The sequence below is a fragment of the Perca flavescens genome, chromosome 1 (assembly GCF_004354835.1).
Source record: "Perca flavescens isolate YP-PL-M2 chromosome 1, PFLA_1.0, whole genome shotgun sequence".
Lineage (NCBI taxonomy): Eukaryota > Metazoa > Chordata > Actinopteri > Perciformes > Percidae > Perca > Perca flavescens.
The window spans coordinates 25,641,113-25,646,087 of NC_041331.1; positions in this window are offsets into that span (position 1 = coordinate 25,641,113).

Below are 4,975 nucleotides of genomic sequence, written 5' to 3' on the forward strand. Positions count from 1 at the left end.
AATGTGCAACATTAAAGCATAACTGAAATGATAAGGCCCAGCCTTCAGGTGGATGCTGCATTTAAGCTGTCATGTCTATCTGTCTTATAAAGGGGCCTTGTGTGAAAATGTACAAGTGCATGTCCCTGAAAAAAATTAAGTGTAAATTAAGGTAAAAAGTGGGGGCCCACATGTAATTTTTGCCCTTCTAGCAGGTTAACCTGGCCGTGAACAGGCATACTTTACCCCACTAGCTAGATTCTGAGCTATATATTGTACTTTTTACTCCACTACATTTTTCTGACAGCTGTAGTTAGTTACTAGTTACTTTACCAAGTGTTTTACATTCAATATGAGAAATGTTTATAAAATATGACACATTATGCCAAAAGTATCACAAAGTAGTCAGATCTAGTGCTGGAATACCTTAAACATCAAGGCAAGGCAAGGCAAGGCAGCTTTATTTGTATAGCACATTTCAGCAACAAGGCAATTCAAAGTGCTTTACATGAAACATGAAACAATTAAAAACAATTTCAAAGCATTAAAACAATTAACAACAATTTAAGATCATTAAAAGACAAGAATAAAATGTACAGTGCAGTATAAGAATTTTAAAGAAAGAGCAGTTAAAAATAGGTTATTTAAAGAAAGGCAACATTAAAAAGATGTCTTCAGCCTGGATTTAAAAGAACTGAGAGTTGCAGCGGACCTGCAGTTTTCTGGGAATTTGTTCCAGATATGTGGAGCGTAAAAACTGAACGCTGCTTCCCCCTGTTTAGTTCTGACTCTGGGAACAACAAGTAGACCTGTCCCAGACGACCTGAGAGGTCTGGGTGGGTCATAATGTAGTAGCAGATCAGAAATGTATTTTGGCCCTAAACCATTTAGTGATTTGTAAACCAGCAAAAGTATTTTAAAATCAATTCTTTGAGGCACTGGAAGCCAGTGTAAAGACTTCAGTACTGGAGTGATGTGATCCACTTTCTTGGTTTTAGTGAGGACTCGAGCAGCAACGTTCTGAATCAGCTGCAGCTGTCTGATTGATTTTTTAGGGAGATTTGTAAAGACACCATTACAGTAGTCAAGTCTACTGAAGATAAAAGCATGGACAAGTTTTTCCAAATCCTGCTGAGACATAAGTCCTTTAACCCTTGATATATTTTTAAGGTTATAATAGGCTGATTTTGTAATTGTCTTAATGTGACTTTTAAAATTCAGGTCTGAGTCCATGACTACACCAAGATTTCTGGCTTTGTCTGTTGTTTTTAACATTGTCGTTTGAAGCGGAGTGCTGACCTTTAATCGTTCCTCTTTTGCTCCAAAAACAACCACCTCAGTTTTTTCTTCATTTAATTTAAGAAAGTTATGGCACATCCAGTCGTTAATTTGTTCAATGCACATATTCAGTTGTTGTATTGGGCTATAATTCCCTGGCGATAAGGTTATGTAAATTTGTGTGTCATCCGCATAACTATGGTAACTTATGTTGTTGTTTTCCATAATCTGAGCCAGTGGAAGCATGTAGATGTTGAACAGAAGAGGCCCCAGAACTGAGCCTTGGGGAACTCCGCACGTCATATTTGTATGCTCAGATGTATAATTACCTATAGACACAAAGTAGTCCCTATTCTTTAAATAGGATTCAAACCACTTTAGTACTGAGTCAGAAAGACCAACCCAGTTTTCCAATCGGTCAAGTAATATTTTGTGGTCGACTGTATCAAATGCAGCACTGAGATCAAGTAATACTAAGACTGAAATTTTGCCACTATCTGTGTTTAAGTGGATGTCATTAAAGACTTTGACAAGAGCCGTCTCAGTGCTGTGGTGTGGTCGAAAACCTGACTGGAAGGCATCAAAACTATTGTTGAGTGATAAGAAAAGGTTGAGTAGTTGAAAAAACGCTTTTTCTATGATTTTGCTTAAAAATGGAAGGTTTGATATTGGCCTATAGTTGCTCATTAGTGTCATGTCTAGATTGTTCTTTTTTAGGAGTGGCTTGATGACTGCAGTTTTCAGGGCCTGTGGGAAGATACCTGAGAGCAGAGATGTGTTTACAATCTGTATAAGATCAGAAGCCAAACAATTTGAAACACTTTTGAAAACACCCGTTGGTAGAATATCAAGGCAACAGGAGGAGGTTTTCAGATGTTGTATAATGTCTTCCAGACTGTTATGGCTGATCGCATGAAATTGTGTCATATTTGATTTTGTTTTGTGTGAACACTGTGACAACACATATCCTGTACTTGATATGGAAGCACTGACTGTTTGTCTAATTTTCTGAATTTTGTCTGTGAAGAAGGTGGCAAAGTCATTGCAAGCCTTGGTAGACAACAGTTCAGATGCTATTGGTCTGGAGGGTTGGTTAATCTATCGACAGTAGCAAACAAAGCACGTGAATTATTATTGTTTCTGGTGATAATGTCAGAGAAAAAGGACCGCCTTGCATTCCTTAGTTCTAAATTATAAATGTGAAGTCTCTCTTTATAGATGTTATAGTGGACCTGGAGATTACATTTTCGCCAACTACGTTCAGCTTTTCGACACTCTCTTTTTTCTGTTCTCACCACTATAAAATTTCTCCATGGAGATCTTTTCTTACCAGAGACAGCTTTGACCTTAACATTCGTAATTTTACAGTTGAAATTATCTACAAGCTCAGTGACTGAGACCCCTAAGAGGGTGGGTGTAGAGGAGAAAAGCTGAATGAATGATTCACTGGTGTTTTCAGTGATATACCGTTTTCTGATTATCTTTGTTTGAACACTTTTGGGCACCGAGATAGTGCCGTTAAAGAAAACACAGGAATGATCAGAGAGAGCAACATCAGTCACCACAACCTTGGAAATGTTTAGACCCTTGGAGATAATCAAGTCCAGAGTGTGCCCCTTATTGTGCGTGGGCTGCGTCACATGCTGAGTCAGTCCATAGCTCTCAAAAACACAACATAGTTCTTTGGTTCCTCGGTCCTGGGGGTTGTCAACATGAATGTTGAAATCCCCAGCAATAATTACACGGTCAAAGTTAATACAGATTATAGACAGCAGTTCATTAAAATTGTTAAAGAAGTTTGCACAGTATTTAGGTGGCCTGTAGATATTTATAAGTATAGCTTGAGGGGAGGATCTTAGCTGAAGAGCCACATATTCAAAAGAAGCAAAATTTCCATAAGATAATTGCGTACATTGGAATGAGTCATTAAACAAAATGGCGACTCCACCTCCTTTCTTATTCACTCTATTCTCACTCATACAACTGAAGTTAGGGGGGGCTGACTCAATGAGAACAGCAGCACTGTTATTATGGTCCAACCAGGTTTCAGTTAAAGACATAAAATCAAGATTGTGCTTAATAATAAAATCATTGATTAAAAATGATTTTCCTACCAAGGACCTGACGTTTAGTAGGACTAGTGTTAGTGTGTTTTCATTTTTTGTGACTGACTGTGGCTGACGAGGAATGGATGCTAAGTTTGCAAAGTTTGCCGTTAAGTGCTTATTCGTTATTCTTTTTCTATTACCTATCACAACATAAATTGTGGAAGAATCTGATACGCAGGGCTCAGGCTTGTCTTGGAAAGAGTCATGATTGCTACTAGGCATGCAGCCTGGACCCGGTCCATGTCAGTTAATGGTTGCTGCATTTAGCAAACAAGCATCCTTATCAGTTTGGGGAAAATGAGTTAGCTGCCGCTCTTGAGGGGGCAGAGGTGCCTGGCATTTTACTTTTGGCCGGGGGCGAACGATGGGAGAAGGAAGGGGGGCATACTTGGTTCCAGCATTCACCAGCTGCTTCATCTGGTCAGTGAACTCCAACATGGGGATGGGGGAAAGAGGAGAGAGCGACTCATCCTCAAAGACGTCCTCAAAGGTTGTTAAAGGAGTTTGAGTAGTGTTGGACGGGTGAGAATGGGGATTGAGATTTCTCATCTCCGCTCTTTGGTCTCCTATGGAATGGGGAGGGCGATGAGTTCTCGTCGGTGTTGGTAAGGGGGTTTGAGGAGTGTTGGATAGGTGAACAGGGGAGTTGAGATTTCTTGTCTCCGCTCTGTAGTCTCCCATGGTCAAATCCTTGCTCAGGTGGTGGCTGTGGTGGATCACTGCCGCACTTTGTTGTGTCTTCCTCTTGTTTTGTTTGTGTTGATGTATCTTGTCTCGTGCCCTTGGCCAAGGGAGCAGATGGGTGGTGCAGAGAGTAAAGTAGGCTAGAGGTGAACAGCTTTACTCATGACTTGTTAAGTAAGAGTCTGTCTGCTTTAAAAAGATGTTCGCGGTCCCAGAAAATGTTAAAATTGTCAATGAACTGCAGAGAATGGTCGGTACATGCAGTTGAAAGCCATGTGTTCAGTGCCAGCAGTCTGCTGAATCTCTCAACTCCTATTCTGACTGGCGGTATAGGGCCACTGATAAACACTTTCGCATTTATGGAGCTAACTGTGTTCAGCAGATCCATAAACTCACGTTTCAGCACTTCAGACTCTTGCTTTACAACATCATTTGACCCTATATGCAGTATAATGTTCTTAGCAGTTGGGTGTGCTGCTACGATATCTGTGATTCTTTGGGCCAAGTCGGACACCATCAGTATAGCTGTAGACTATTTATATACTAACATAGTGCAGCATTAGTTCTCTAGCTTTCACTTGAGTATATTATACTACTGCCAATATCTTTGTGTATTTTTTGTTCACCCAAAGAATGCAGAACTTGTATTTGTAATGTATGTATATAATGTGTTATAATGTGTGTATAGGCTATATTGTAATCAGTATAAGTAAAAGAGAACTTACTATGATCAAACATGTAACGTTAACACCAACAACATTTGGATCAGGGCTGAAGTGTATCTACATGCAGACGTGGATGCACTGAGTTTAGCAGGTCTAACTGGCCAGTGTGTACAGATAACGCTAGGTGGCGCTGGACTAAAAGCTTCATTAAGACCTACCGACGTGATTAATTGACTAATGTCCATCCCAGAGGATGAAACT